Consider the following 17104-nt stretch of genomic DNA (forward strand, 5'->3'; position numbering starts at 1 on the left):
GCACAGGGCAGTGGAAGAGATCCAATTGTATCAGATCAGAAAATAATTTAAAATTTCTCCTTTTTTTAATGCCTATAAGAGCTAGGGGTACAAATTTCTCAGACTTCCACATACTCAGGTACCTGCATTGGCATTGTGTTACAACTTGTATTTAGTGAAAGCTATGACGTAGCTTTAAAACACACACCCCCTTTCTATTTCCATTCTTCCAAGCCATAAACTGGGCACAGCAGACCCCACTTTTTCTTTATAAATTGTGGGACAATCACCCATGCATCGATGCCTACCAGCGTGCAGCCAAGTTGCCCCTTCTGGACCAGCAGCCTGTGGGTAGAAAAGTCAGTGGTCAGCTGCTGTTGCCACAGTTTCCATCAGGCTTCACAGCAAATTTCACAATCATCTTCAGCACACCAAAATCCTGAATTTTCTTACCTCAAACACATTCCCATTCACATGGGAGCAGAGAGGAAGCAGAAACTGCGAGGCTGGTGCACCATGGAATTCATGGAGGGCACTAGGTTCAAATTTAGGCTTTGACGACACAATGAGTTGAAAATAAATATCAATTTACCTTGCCCACTTACAAGCTTTTTCTAGAACACTAATTTATCATATAAATAAATCAATTCAACAAGTGTCTGCGTTAACTTTGCTGTTGTTTAAAGGAGAATTCACAGCAGTAAATGTCCCTAACATTTTGAGAGATTATTCTCATTGCAAATATGCCTTATACTTAAAATGGGAACTATTCTCTCAGTGCCTGGACAGCCGTTTTAGAGGTGACTGCAGCATCAGAATGCTGCCTCTAAATACTAATACACATAGTTATGGTTTTATTTATTTCACACTCTGTCCTTACTAGACATCACTATAGCATCACAAGCTGACATTCCTCCATCCCAGTCAGAGAAGGCAGTCCCATAAGTAGGTCTCAGTTACCTCTTCTCTAGATGTTCTTCGTCTTAACTAATTTTTATTTTTTTTTGCACCTAAAAAATTAACCAAAATAAAGACACAGCAAATAAAAACAATGAAAAAACATATATCAAGTATCCTGCTGACAGCGTGGAGTGTATCAATTCAGAAGGCCATGATGGTATATGCTTCTGCTGCATATTAAAACCAGTTAGTTACTTAATTTTTGTCATCAATAAAAGCATTTGTAGCCAAACCATGGAAGCAAAGATAATAAAGGCAATGTAATCCTATCCTCTGGACAGTGCAGAGCGCTATAGGTGCCTCCTGCTGCCTTGTAGACCTCTGCCAGGGAGGACACCTGAAAGTGGTGGGAGGGTCTGTGGGGAGGGTGCAGGGTCAGCCTTGGTGGGCCCAGGGTCTAACCAGGCACAGCACATTTTATATTCTGAAAACAGGAGAAAATGAAAGTCAGGCAAGTGCAAGGAGGAGAATTAAAAACAGGAGAATTTTGCAACTAGCAGAGGAGAAAGGAAAATAAGATGTGGCTAGAGATCAGCTATAACTCAGAGACAAATCCAAGAGGCACTAGTGATAGCATTTACCTATTATCCCTGCCACGACAGAGGAAAACATCAAAATAGATCATTTCCTCCATGTCTGAAACAGGCTTTTGTCCTAGCACCACACGTGCACAACCTGCGCCGGATAACACAACCAGCCTTAGCGTGGCGCTGATACTCTGACAAGGAGCTTTGTGAGTAAAGCAAGGGAAGGTTTATCATCACAGATCTAGTTATCAGTCCTAAGAATACATTCCATTTTAGTTTGGTCATTAAGATGGATTCACTCTGCAAGTCCTTCCTTAGAGCCAAGCTAAAAATAAGCTAATGCTTTCCCTTCACCCACATAATTTCTGTTCTTTGCACACACTTTTCAATAGCATACAAAATAGTTTGACACACACACACACACATGCATATATACAAAACGGCATTTTCACACACAAAAAAATAAAGAAAGCTCAGTTCTTTGCAGCAACATCTGAGAAGCCTGAGATAAAATATGCTGGTTGAATTTAAAACTTTTCCAGGGACAGATGCTGAGATAAATCAGTGCAGCTCCTCTGAAGTGAACTGAGCCATGACTGTGCGTACTCCAGCTACAGATTTTGTCCATAGCAGACACCACCGCAGACGGCTCCTGATCCTAGTGAAGTCAGCCATCAAATCACATGTATTTTCAGTAGGGCAGGATTGGTCCCGGTGTATAAATATAGTTGAATTGCCGAAAAGATGAAGGAAGAAAAAGACATCGTAAAGTTCCTGGTTTGCTAAGCAGATGGGAGAAAGAAGGCCAATTACAGCGTAAAGCATCATTTCACTGAGAGAAGTGTGAGTGCTGGAAGAGCTCTGAACAGAGGGGGTTTTGCTTTGCCATGTGTAGTCTCCAGGAAACAAAAGGAAGGGTGTGACTGAAATGAAGACAGGCAGAATGCAATATTTTCCTTTGATGTGTAAACAGATTTAATGCAACAAAAATCAATGAGGAAACTCTCCAAAGGAGAGTATTTTAATGTGTTATCATATTTCACATAGATTTCATAAAAATTCAATTTCAATTATAGCACAGTTTACAAACAGTGCTGTGCCTCCCTGGAAAACATATGGCCATCAAAACTTCAAACAAAATACTGCCAAAGTCGCTCATAAAAAATAAATAGCCATAAGCCAGTGTGTTATTGTCCTTTTAATGTTTGTTGAATGCCTATAATTCTTCTCGTGTCCGCCTCGGCTGTCAGCTTTCTGACACTTGGGTCTCTTATTCACACACCTCCCCTTGAAGATGTCTCGGAGCAGGAGCTCTATTGTGAGCAGTGCTTAATTATTTTGGATATTATCTTATGTCTCCAGCTGGGCTGCTGCAGAAAAAGAAATGAAACAACCACACCCCCCCCCAAAATAGTGGTGCAGCAGCAACAGGGAGAGGCTGAGCAGAGGCGCGGGCAAGCGCTGCAGTGGCTGCGGGAAGAGGAGAAAAGGGCTCAACCCCAGACAGCAGCAAATGGTTTCCTGGGAGCTCTGGGCTCCATCCACCAGCTCCTGCTTTGAAAAATGAATAACCCGCTCCATGGGTTGGTTTGCCCCAGGCAGGCAAGGAGGCTTGGCGTGGGGCTCCTCGTCTCCAGCTCTGCCGCAAGAGGCAGGACGGAGCCGGGCTCTGGCCCTGCAGAGGATCAAAGAGAGTGTTATGCACACAGGTAGGGACCTATTTTTGTACTTTTGTTGAGGGATTAAAGAAAAGTGAATTTCGAGCTTTTGCAGTGCTTGGTGCTGCTTAATTCACTGTGTTGTACAACAAAAGGACATTTACATCTTACAGAGAAGTTGTTGAAAATAGATCAGAACGTTCAGCGTTGGTCTTGCAGCTGGCCTTTTCCACCTGGGCTAGGAGTTGCAAGGTGGATAGGAGTGAAGGTAAAAGTCCAGGCGAGAAGGCAAAGGTGTGTTTGAAGCACCACGCTGCACACGTGCAGCTTTGACAGCAGCACAGCTGGTACCCCAATGGCCACTGCTGGGAGAGGGGTGTGGAAACCCTTTCTCATGCAGCTCAGATCTAGGCGCAACTTTATGGAAAAGAAGCAATGCTTTTTCCCCACCTTTATCTTACAGACAGTCACTACACCTCTCCATGTAGTTTCCAACTGATGAAGAGGTGAGCTGCTTCTATTAACAACCAAACGCTGCCCTGTTTTCAACGGAGACGCTTCTCTTTTGTCCTTTAAGAGTTTCCTGCTGTCGGATGGAGACCAGCATGGACAAGTGAAGGGATGCCATGGCTGGAGGAGAAGGCGTCCCATCCCTCGCTGAGCTTTTTCCCCTGCACAGTCCCTGCAGCAGGTACAAGGCAGGGCTGGGGACAGTGGCCTTGAGACAGGGCTGGTGGAGAGCAGGGCAAAGGCAGCATTTGGGGAAGGGCCACAGTCCAGGGCAACACTACCTAGCACCCTTATGTCCCAGATGTATTTGGGAATGTGTGGTGGAACTACTGGTTGTAATAGTTTTGCAATGTGCTTGGGCTGGAGAAGGAAGATGAGGGTGGAGGGAGGTGAATATGGAGAAAGCGCTGATAAAATACCAGGAAGGCAGCAGAAGAAATTAAAAAAGAAAATATACGGAAGAAGGACATTATTGATAGCATTAGTGACATGTAAGTGTGGGGGAAGAAAACATGATGGATGCTGGCGAGGGAGGAAGAGCTCACAAACCTGATGTATTTCAGCTGTGAGAGAGAAGACAGTGTTTGGAGCTATTACTTTTCCTCAGTACGCACCTGTCTAGAAAAGACTACATGATGCGATGGCAGACAGCGGTGCCAGATGCACCTCCGCAAGGATGTTACAGCTGGTACCTGCAAATTTTGCTCTGCTTTCGTTGGAACAGGGGATAGAAATCCTACACAAAGAAAAAGAAGCAGAAAAATAATTTCTTCTTTCTTAATAGTAGCCTGCACCTAGGGTAGAGAATTTCTTTTTCAGAAAGTATATAAGTATCATCCCTACCCTCTCATTGGCAGTAATGTGCTGTCTCAAAATATGCCTGATCCCGACTCTAGGATGTGTACCCCTTGGAGTAAGTCCAAACATCCACACGTCTGCCGTTTGGATTTTACAGGAAACCATTGAGAGGCAAGGTTTTCCCACAAGTAGTTCGTCTCCTCACTAAATGAGCCATTTTGACAGCTTCTCGACCATCTTTCTAGGTAAGCTCTTAGGGGAAGTCTGGTATTACAGCTCCTCAGCATAAACAGTCACCAGCTGTGTAGTTTTGGTCACTCCTAGGATAATAAAGACAAAAAGAAAAGACTGATTTTTTTGTTGTTGTTTTTCCTGTTATGAGCAATAGTAGCTAAGTTCATGGTAAACTTCGTAGGTATACTAAAATAGATCATTCCCCAAGGCCTGAGGAAGTAGCAGTAATTAAATGTTAAATATAAATGCATGACACTTTCAAGGTAGTTCAAATCCTCTTCATCAATAAATATCCTTATTCAGAAAGATGAGTCTCATAGCATCTCCTGAAAGAACATACAAATGATTGGAAAACTTCAAGTACAATTACAAAAGCAAAAGTATCAGAGTGCATAGGAGTGTACATTTCTGCACATTAAAGATTCCCCTTACAACCTACCACCTGGGTCTCTCATGTGAGGCCGAATTTGTTCCAATAATTTCCAATCCTCTTTTTAGAGATCTATAATGTCAGGTTGGCTCGAACCTGTAAACCATGAATTCACACTGAGACGAAAGCCCCGGAGGACATTTGTAGGTGTGCGCGTTGACTCAGCCTCACCACTGAACACAAAAATCCAGAATCTGCAGCAGTTTTGGGGCTGAAATACTGTGCTTTTTTCTTTTGGTCTTTGTTTTCCTCTTATCCCATTTGTAAAGCACCTTCGTACCCAAGAGCGGGCAGTGTTGGGGCTGGAGGCTCAAAGAGGAGAAGATTTGGGGTTTGTGCATTGCAGAAGACAACATGTATTTGTGAGTGATCTAGTGCATGTACAGGAAAGCATCAGGCTAGTATCTAAGCGCTCTTAAATATTTAATGAAGAGTCATGGAGCATAAATTGGCCACCTTGCTTAACTTACAAACAGCCAGGTTGTATTAGCTGACAAATACAGGGAGCGTCTAAAACAATAACAGGAAGGGAAAAATAAAGAAAAACAAACACTGAGGTAATGGAGGCATAAAAGCACCTTTGTTGGCAGATAAATCAGTGGCCTTGCTCTGTGTGGGAGGTGGGACTGGAGCTCTCCAGGGGATTGCACTGTGGGCTGTGAAGTGCAAAAGCACTTTGGGGGCTCCTCAGAGAGCGCCGCCTGTCCTCAGGACAAGGATGGGGGAGAGGCTCAGATACGTCACCTCCAGTTCACTAGCTGCTTCTGAAAACCCTGGCTAAGTCAAGAGAGAAATATATCCTTTCCCCTTCCAAAACCTCTCCAAGGATCCACAACAGTAAAATTAGAAAGCTCTAACCTGACATTTATAAAGAGGAATATAAAATATTGTAGTGGTGGGTAAGCAGTTGGTTAAATCAGGCTGGAAATCCAGAAAAATGACATTTCCTGTGACAAAGTGCATCTGGGGAGGACATACCAGCAGGAGGGAGGAGCGCTGGGTCTCACACAGAGCCTTGAAGTGGATGGGAGGGAAAACCCGCTGCCTGCCTGGGATGCTGCGGCAGCCTGTGTGCTTCGGCAATGCATCCAAACCTCGGTCATGCACAGAGGGAAGAAAGCAAGGAGCAGAGGACACGGCTATGGACCTCCAGGCAAAGTGAGGAGAAAGAAATGGCATTGCAAGACCAAGACAGACTTGCAAAAACTTTCGAGATCTCAGGCACACCCAGAGTTGACATTGCCCTAACACCATGGGAATCACTGGGGAGGGCACCCCAGGCATGAGACGACTTTTAGGGAGCTGCAGTAACCCCAGAAGAAGATTGGGTTTGTGCAGATCAGCCCTGGGCGTGCTCCCCAGGAGAGGACAGAACAAGTTTGGGCCAGAGCTTCCCCGCCCTGGCCGAGGAGATGGGAGAAGTGGCTGTGTAGGAAAGCCATGCTGGACTTTAATGAGACTGCCCATGAACAAATGTGAAACGAATAAAAGACAGCTGATGGAAACTAATTATTACTTAAAAGAGTTCAGTACAGATGTGTTTAAGACAGTTATGAAAGATGGGATTTAACATCTATTCCAATAAAACCTGTGTCGAATGACAGCCAAGCCCGACGCAGTTAATTAAAGTGCAGCGTTGAGACACTCACATATAGAAAGCAATAAACAGCTTTTGCAGTTGATTAAACAGCAAAGACTGGGGCTTTTAAATTGGCACAGGAGATATTTGCTGTAAGTAGACCTCAGAGTCACAGGTATTATTGCTCCAAACAGGAAGGTTTGTTCAGCTTACCTTCCCCAAACCAGGAGCAGCGAGCGCACGGGCACAGGCAAATAAATTATCATCACAGCCCTGCAATGGCGAGGCCTCACCGCGGGTGGATGTGGTCATGAGTGAGTTTGGGAAGTGGCTGGTGCACGGCGCAGAGATGAGCCAGGCCTCTGAAAATGGCTAAAAGTGTTTGGAAGCGGGCACTTGTTTTGTCACAGCTGTTTGGCTTTTCATCTTCCACTTCGCAAATGCTCCCGTTGGTTCCTAGACAGAGAAAAAATGTGCCAGAGCTGAGCAATTACTTTGGGATTGCAGAGGCTCATTCTTAGAGTGCCTGGCTTTCGTAGTTCATAGCTTTCAGCCATCGCCCTCAGCAACAGCCAGAGGTGCTGTATGACTGTCAGGATACACACGCACAATAGCACAGTGCCTTACCCCAGCTTATTTTTATAGACAAAGAAAGAGGAAAAAAAAGCAAGAGGAATGTTATATGCATTTCCCAATGCCCTGCCATTAACAACAGCCTCCTGCAGCCTTTATTCCTCAGCAAATAGTTTTACTGAAAAATTTACCAGGGCCACGAAAAACTAAAGCTAGGTGTGGGTGAATTTTTGTTTTCCACCTCGCTGGGTTCATTAAGCTTGATTAACCCTCTATGTGAGCGTGCCACCAGTTGTGCCTTTCAGTGCTCTGTCGGTCTGCTGTGCCACGACCAGTGGTGACACTGTTAGCCCAGGATTTGTAAGCATAGTTCATATTACTCAGAGTTCCACACTTACAGAATATTTGCATGGATAGGACCTATACAGTGAGAGAAAAAGGTTAAGGTGGTAAGGCAGAATTTTTGTTATACATTTTTTTCCTTCTGTTAAACAACACCATGTTTCCTAGTTGTATCTACATGGTAAACAGTGTAGGAAAAGAAATCAGAGGAATTCTACTCAAAATATCAGCTGAGAACTGCAAATAATACAATATAATGCAATGCAAGTTGCATACTGGTGTCAGAGGATTGATGGCAAAGACAAGAGAAGTTGCTGGATACAGGGGCTCACTGACAAAGTTAATTAACCCTTGTGAATGGATAATATATGTAAAACATTATTATTTGTATAGGATCTGGACTGCTGAAGGAGGTTAAAAACCATCTGGTTGTGCCAGGAAGAGCGAGGGGGCAGGATGGTGGGAAGGAAGGAACACTTTTTTAATGACCTTGTGCTGCTTTCAGCAGCCCAAGTTCTCCAGGCTCCAAAACCAAGCAAGGCTCCCTGTCAGATCTGTACTGAACTTAAAAGTAGTGGAGAAAAGCAGCAACTCAAAATGAGTTTTAGTAATGAAACTGCACTTTACTTTTCATAACAATGGATTTTTTAAAAGGTATGTCAAAGAGAATCGAATTTGGATCCATGAATATGGCAGTAAGTGATGTAACTCAAGTTAATTAAATTCTCTCTGTCTCCCAAGAACTAGATTTTTCCTTTTCCCAGCAGGTATATGCTATATACTCCCAAGAACTAGACTTTTCCAGATATAAACTATATATGGTACACTTGGTTAAATCTAAGCATCCACTTTAGATCAACATCCTAGTGCAACTATTCTGAATATACTTCAAAGATATAAAATATTCTCCCGAGAAAAAGCTCTTTAGAATGAAGAACATGGGAAAGTAGAGACGATGTGCATCAGTTTGAAATTATTTTCTGTGAAACTTTGGTGTATGTATAGGAGAGCTCCTTGCCAAGGCCAGCCTGTGCTCTGGGAGGTGGGGTATTGCCAGCCTCTCCCCTTTGGGTAATACTAATTATGGGACAGCAAAAAGCTCCACCAGGGCACAAAAGAGCCCATGGGACCAGAAAATGGCCAAAAAGTTACTTGCAGCATTAAATCGTGGAAAGTCCCAACATGTAATGGGAAAAATAAGTTTTTCTCCAGGCTTTCTGTTGAAGATCATGCTGCTCTGACAGAGTGATAGAAGACCTACTCTTTTTTTGGCCTTTGGCCTGTGAGTATCATTTCACATCCAGATGCCCATCAGCAGTGTCCAAACAATGTTCATTACGGGGGCATTATTGTTGTTGAAAAATGAAAGTAAACAATATGCATGTATGTATCAGCAAACCGTAGGGCAACAGGGATTTACAAGCACTTTAAAATACATATTTTTTCCTTTTTTTTCACTTGAGTAGTCACAATAGCAATATTGTGTGTTCTTACAAAGGTTTCAGACCGCAGATTTATGCTTTAGCGTGAACTACACTGCTACCTTCAGCAGCAAACTTGGTTCAGGGAAAAAAAAAAAAAAAATCTCATGTGCCCTGACTGCACAGTGAACCTAAGAAAAAAAAATCTATCATTAAGAAGCAGGTTTGCTACACAGAATTTTGAGCAGTCTTAAATTTCCACTGTGCATTCTCATACACACTTGAACTCCAAACTCACACACAAAACATCCGGCGACAGGATTTTAAATCCTAGAGCATAAAGAAACCGATTTAATCAGCTCAAAGGATGTTGATAAAAAAGTTAAGTAGATTAGATTAAAATTCCACACTTGTGATATTTTATGAGCAAAGCTGTTTAGTCCTATGGGTGGCATTTTTCTTTGCTATAGTCTAAGGAAAGCACCATGAACAGCTGTGTTATGCACACTGAATACATGTTACCTATATCATAATAACTGCTCAGTTCCAGGCAAACTTGGAATTCAGAGTACTCATAAAGAGCAGGTTATGTACATATCCATTTCCTATTAGGAATTTAATTACATGAGACCAGGCTATGAAAGCCAGAAATTTTGTTTCTTACCCATGTGCCTGGACTTTAGAAGTCACCCATGTGTTTCTGTGGCACAATAGCCCAAAATATTCCTAAATTCATAAAAATTCCTAAAAAGATGAGTGTCACCACATCTTGTACTGACACAAGAAATACTCACAAAAGTGCATTTTGAGATCAAATATGAAGCTAAGCAGCACCACGAGCAGTATCAAGTAAAGCAGGTCCATCTCTGTACTGATCACTGCCGAGTTCCCCCCAGCTTGGCACTCAGAATGGGTATGGAGAATGCTTAAAAGCATTCAAAACTGAAATTAAAGAAGAAAAGGCAGAACAATAGAGCACTTTGCTTTGTAAGGCTGCTGTCAGACAATGTTTTTAATGGGAACAAACAATTTCTATGAAGTCATAGCAATGAAAACTGAAATGCAAGGTGTATTTATTACCATAAACTTCTGTTTCCTTATGTATTCTTTAGAAATACAACCTTTCAGGGACTCTGGTATTTTATAAGGTTATCATGATTGCCTCGAAGCAAATATGTACCTTTGCACAAAGCACATCGGCAGCCCGTTCCTGAGGAGCGAGCCAGCCGGCCCTTGTAGCTCGTGGGTCTGACACCCAGAGGAGGTCAGCACCAAGTGGACGCGAGAGCCAATGCAAGAGCCATCAGGGGGAGAAATGGCAGAATTTCAATTCCTCGGGACCAGAAAACAGTGAGAGTGGTGGTGAGGGTGAAGAGGGAGAGGAGGGGACTGGAGTGCAAGTTAAGGGCCCCTGAAATCATCTGGAGAGAAAAAGGGTGTGCTCGTTGCAATTACACAGAACAGACCTAATGCTTTATACAATTATAGCGTTTGCACAGAAGCATTCTTCCCCGCTTTCACAAAGGAAATGTGTGGTGGGGCCATTCCTGGGGTTGCTCTGCATACCCACATTCTCTTCTCTTGCCTTCTTTTCTGATCTCTGAAATCCTCTTCTTAGCAGGGAGCGAATGTGCTTAAATGCTGAGGAGGCGTTGGGGAACAAACCCAAAAAAACAACAGAAAAACCGAAACACCTCACTAGAAGACCTGGGACCATGACGAGACATCAGCTATTTGAACCATCATCCCAGAAAAAGCCTCTGCCTGTTAAAGAAAACAGATCTTTCTTCCAGCTGCCTTATGGCCCCAGTTTCTGAACCCACTGGAAAATTAGCCCTTATTGGTTGTATAGGAGGAGTAATACAAATGCTATTTTTTTTTTTTTTTATTGTACAAATCCAAGGCTATTTTTTTTTCCTGAAGGCTAACATGTTTCAGTCAATTCCTCAATATAACACCCCCAAGCACAGCTCAGTGGTGCACCGAAACTCCTGGGGTATTTGTTGACTTTCTACAGCCAGCAGCCCCAGTGTGCTTGGTAAATACTATGGGTTGCTCTTCCTCAGCCTTCCCCAACTGTGAATCTGTACCAAAGTATACCTGGATTGGTCCGGGCTCTAACTACTCTTTAAAAACCCTTTTTTTCAACTTTTGGCTTAATTATATCAGAGGGGAGGTGGCAGCTGAAGGGGAAACCTGTGGATTTTGAACCAAAGTGCATATAGTGGGAGCTAGGTGGGACTTGCATACCTACCTTCTTTAATAGCTGTGCCCCTCAGTTCACTGCCCAAATCTTTTCTGCAGGCAGGCGATCTGCAGTTGTGCTTCTTCCAGTCAGTCGTTAGTGCTAAACTGTTCATGGACTCACTCATCTCAGGAACTACAAATGGAGCACGTCATTGCTTTCTTGGATGCTGTGAGTATCATCAGACACACGTACCTGTGGCTCTGCATTTAAAATATGGTCGAATAATGTTGTGCCCATTAAGTGCAGCCTGTTACATGTGTAAGGTATGTGACTTGCAGCTTATCACCATAATTTCTACCCTAGAAAATGAAATGGTACTGTTTTGAAATAAAACATGAAAACGAACGTTTCCGGTGTTTGGTGGGTGGGTCTTGTGGTGAACGTTGCACCTTTCAGGAAGTTTTCAACCACTTCCGAATTGCTTTGGTAACAAGCCCACAGAATCATAGTCCAGGTGGCCTGAATGTCATGAAATTCTAGACTCACCCTTTGTTATAATATAAAAACTACTTGAATTAAATCTTGGCTGAATTACAGCATTATCTGTTTAGAAAAAAAATATTTAGTTATTTATTTAAAGATTTCCAGTGATGGAGATTGCAACAATGACCCTTGGTAATTTGATTGCATGGTAAATATCCTCACTGATTGAAAACAAAACCTCAGAACTAAACAAAAATACACTTCTACCCTGAACATCATCAAATTTCACTCATCTGATTCTAAATTAATCCCATGGATTCCACGCTCGTCTATATTCCTCTATCCTGTCTCATGGAGGGCTCTGTAAACTGTGATCAAACGACCCCTTAAGCTGTTCTTTGTGGTAAGTTTGCAAAGTCGTAGGTATTTTTTTTTTTATCAGTGACCCACGCCAGTTCCACAGCTTACCTGTGCCCTTCCTTCAGCAGCCCTGTTCAAGATATTCTTAAATTTCACAGACTTAGATTTTCAATTTCTTACACATAGGGGTTTTGTTGCACTACTGGCATTACTGATTCATTATCTGCGTTACTGACCTGATGCTTCAATAGACTCAAGTCTGCTGCTGCGAAATTAGGCAGGGCAGGGGAGTCAGCAGAGACCTTCCTTCAAGCTAATGAAGGTCAGAAGTTTCTCTGGCAGAAATGCTTAGGAATTCTTTGTAGGACCAAGTCTTGTTTTTATAGGTATAAAGACAATTAAATTAGATACATCGGCTACATTAGGTACATTAGATACTGTCTACGTGATCCTCTGATGTCCAGAGCTTTGCAGAAAAATTACCTGTTGCCTTTTTTAGATATGGATATAGCCTTGGTTTTTTTCCTCCTGAAATATGAAGATGTTTGCTCTCAGTGCCACTTCAGTTTGAGGATTAGTTTCTTACAGATTGTGCCTAGCATCAGCAAGGAATCAGTGCAGGTCTTCATTCAGAGAGTAAGATTTATAAGCAAAGCAGTGACACTTTATGGTTCTCTCTTCATTCAGACTGCAGTAAGAAGTGGACAGGAAGGAAAGTGCCTCCGCAAGTCCCATGTTGCTCACGGACATTTTCAGGTAACAAGCATGGTCCAGAGCTGCAGTGGAAGAGGACAACATGACACTGTTGGTCTTCATGCTGCCACCCATATTCTGGTCAGAGATGCCAATCCAGCAGGCTCCTCCATGCTCATGAGATGCGGAGCAGGACCCAGATGTGCACATCCCAGTGGGGTCATCTTGTCTGCTTCATTTTAACTCTTCAGTTTCTTAAAGGCTGCAGAAAGAGATATGGTTTGTCCATGATGGATAGGACAAGCAGCTTTAAGCTTCAGCAGTGGAAATTGATACATATGCATGACAAAAAAAAAAAAAAGCAAAAAAAAAAAAAAGCAAAAAAGCAAGTGCTGGAACTGGTTGTTTAAGGACACTGTTGTCACTCTTCAAAAATGCTGGAGGAAGGCCTACAGAGGCTGGCTTAGTTGATTCTGTTTGGGAAACATGGAGAGGGCAAGATGGCTCCCTGAGGTCCTGTCAAGCCCTGTGATTCTGTATTTGTTATTCTTAATTAAATAGTTCCCTTCCTCAGTGCTGTCTACAGGGTTTCTGTCATCTGTAAGGAGTATGACTCTGTTTTTCTGTCATTCAAATCGTGCAAAAACATCACAAGTTTTTAAACTGCAATTCAAACTCTAAAAATACAATAAGTGCAAATAAAAAGAATAGCTCAGTACAAAGACTTCTATTTCATATTATCTGTATCCATGGAAATCCAGTTAATTTCCCTGATTTTTTTTCAACCTGCCAGTGAACTGCTTCATAGAGAGTAGGAAGTAAAAAAACCCTCAAGAAAACATAAAGAAATAGAAAGGCACTTTAGTACTTTGGAATATGAATCAGAAAGGGTTGAAAATAATTTTCCAAATAAGATGCTGCTCGTCACTGAGTTCTACGTACTTTGGACAAACATAGATACTCTCTATAATAGCTGAAAACAAGAGTTAAAAGAATCTCATCTGATTCTTTTAATATATGTAATATATAATGTGATGTACTGGCTAGGCTCTTATTTTGTTTAAATAGTCCAAGGAACTTGAAACAGCATAGCCAGTTAGTCAAAACTAAATAGGCAAGTAAATAGGCGAGTACTGGGGTATAACTCAGTTTCCACTTGCTGCACTGGAATGCTGTTGTTATTTTTCATCTGCAAGCATCAGAATCTGGGGCACCTAATCTGGAGTCAGGCTGCCTTGCGTAGCACACCGCTATTATTTCTGACTGTAATCCTTGCACAGAAGCTGACACACCACAAAATCATTGTAGCAGGAGTTCCTGGAGGTCTTTAGGGTTCGGGTGTGGTCCCCAGTATTTTTCAGTCTGCTGGTGAAACCTTCTGGATTGCCAGTGGAGAGCAGGAGACTTCATCCTCTCCTGATGTGTGTGTTGAGTCTCTTCACGGGGCTCCTGTGTCATCAGCAGAGGTTTGCTTGCGTGCTCTGTGGAGCCTCTTGAGGACAGGCTGTGAAGCCAAGGCAACTGTTAAGAGGTATTATTAATCATCTCATTTACAGTTTTGCCATACCTTCCTCTGTGGAGTGCCTGGTTGTACCTTCACCTCCCTCAAAGCTCCAGCCAGCTAAGGAAAAATCTAAACAGATTTCTTCATAATACCAACATTCAAAATAGACTATACAGTTGCAAATGAAAAAAAAAAACCAACCCAAAATGTACTCTCACTCTTGTTCCTTTTTAATTTTAGGTAACTTGCATGTAGTCTCCCGCGCATCTCCTGGCATCTCTGTCCTTTTGCACACCTCAGAGGCAGCCCCTTTGGAGACAGTCCCTTCTCAGCACACAACACTTGCTATGTAGCCAAGCGTATTTTGCGAGTCCCCCAAAAGGCTTGTCCCAGATTTAGTCTTGCTCTCTGAAACTTGCTGTTATAAGATTGTGTAGGTGGTGTTCTTAATTAAGAGGTGCGTCGTTTCCCTTCCTCCGAGACGCAACTGTTGCTTTATTAGGTCAAGAGCCATCTCCTTTCCTGATGGACTAATTAACTGCTCCTTGTCCTGGTGAAGGGTAATGCTTGCTACTCCCTCCCCTTTGGAGAGTCACCCAGCACATGTCAGTGTGAAGCGTCCTCTTCAGTGAACTTTCATATTTTACATCACGCTGTACAAACAAACACGCTTGATGCAGCATCTAAATGGGGTTTCAGTGTTCACAGGTTATTGCTCGTTCCTGGCTGACGTGATAGCAATTAACCACACTGGAGTGACGACGAGTGTGGGGTGACTGACCTCAACGTTTTTCTCTTTGGTTGACTGTAACAATTGTTCCGATAATAACGATGTCCATGAAAACAGGATGTGATACAGTAATATGTGACAAGATTCAGGCTGTCATACTGTATTTATTGGATATGGCTATTTAAACAGACAATATAATTGCTGCTTTTTGATTACATTGTCATTATGGTCAATGTTTTGCTCTTTCATTTAGTGTTAATGTGCTTGTTAACCTAAATTATTTTATTCCTTCATTAAAATATTCATTTTTCAAAAAACATGCTTAAAAAAGAGTCTATTTTATAACATATCAGAAGAAAATTCTTTTAAGTTATTTCCAATTATTGAAATACGTTATTCACATTTTAAAATACTTACTTATAGCAGTAGATGCAAACTCTAATGGGTGCATGAACTTCTTAGTATGAAAAAAGGGGGTTGCCCTACAGATCATATTTTCTTAAAACCAATGTAATGCTGTTTGTTTCAATTTTAATATTCTTTAGCAAAGGGGACTATGGTCCAGCCAGATGTGATTAATTAGGACTATTCAGCGACAAAAGATGCTGTTCGATCCTTTAACACTTATTAAGTTTATAGTGAAATTCTTGATGAGAGCAGTCATATAGTTTGACAGCTCTTCTTAAAACTGAGTAGACAATATCTTGATCAGGCCTACGGACAACTGTAACTGTCCAGTGTGGGTCACTTTTGGAAATAAAATGTTACGCTTTTTGGGTGTCTACAGAAGCGGGGCCAAAAACCTTGATGGTGGTGGTGTCCCTGCCAGTCCTTCACACAGCACAGTGGGACACGGTGACGTGTGATCTGTATTTCTTGCACAGTCCTTCAGTGCATGACATTAGTTTTTAACTGTCGCCACAGTACTAGGGGATTACTTTCAGCTCTTCCACTTGCTGTGTCCCAGTGACCTTGCATATTTAATCATAATTGGAAGTCAAGTGACTTTTACGGGACATGAATGTTAATTAGCTTTCAAATTGCTGGAGAGGGTACTTTGTCTGGAGTTCCTCTGATTGTGATAATTAGTTAGTTGTGCGAGGTCAGCCTCCTGTCTTGCACAGTTCATTAAACAGCATCTTCTCAAATATTTATAAAGATGTTTTAGTACCTATCACTGAAAGCTACATTAATGTTTTAATTTTTAGCAGAAAAAAAGGACAACGTAATACTGTCAGACACAACTTTGGTAGTATATATAATTGCATTCTCAAATTAGCCATTTTATTATCTTTTATTTTATTCATGTTCATTAAGAATAGGGGAAAAAGATATCTGATTCTGCAATGTAGGAAACAAACTAAAAAAAAAGAATTAAAGCTACAATTATAGAATAATCTACATTAAAATACTGTTCAGGGCAATGAACTATTAGGAGTTCAGGAATTTCAAGATGATTAGAATAGCTAAATATAGGCAGAAAATCATCACACATCTTTCACAAAGGCTTAACATCTCCTGAAAAGTGTCAGATAAGACACATTAGGACAGCACAATGTATGAGCCCTATCACGCACACACAGACAAAACCTGAAGAAGGTCACTGCCTTTTTATGAGAGACCTATTTTCAGACTGCTTGTTGAACTACAAAACCCTACAGGGTTGATACGGCTTTTTTGAACTGCTGTAGCTCACCACAGCCAGTTGAAAGGCCACCAAAAGACCATGGGATCTCCAGCCTGGGGAAGCACGGGCTGCACACCAGCCTTGGGGCGCTCACATGCAGCGTGGCTTTTACTGCACAGCGACTCTGATTATGCTGTACAAAGTGTCCTGGTATAGTCTTACTACATAAAAAAACAAGTTCAAATTACTATCAAGGATCTATAATCAGACTATCGTGACTCCTGCAGTAAGGACAGGAGTGCAGCGTTGCATAGTTTCATACCTTATGCTCTTTCAGCAAATGGGCTCCGCTGTTTTAAGGATGCACTGGCCACCTTAAAACTACCTGGATGCTACCCTCCTCCTACTGTGGAAAGCAGCAAATACAATCAGACTTTTTAAGTAGAGCATTTATGCGAATACACACTTACAAGTGCAGGGTATGCACACATTAAATTGTTGGGTGAGG

The sequence above is a fragment of the Egretta garzetta genome, unplaced genomic scaffold, assembly GCF_000687185.1.
Source record: "Egretta garzetta isolate BGI_Z169 unplaced genomic scaffold, ASM68718v1 scaffold197, whole genome shotgun sequence".
In the NCBI taxonomy this organism is placed as follows: Eukaryota; Metazoa; Chordata; class Aves; order Pelecaniformes; family Ardeidae; genus Egretta; species Egretta garzetta.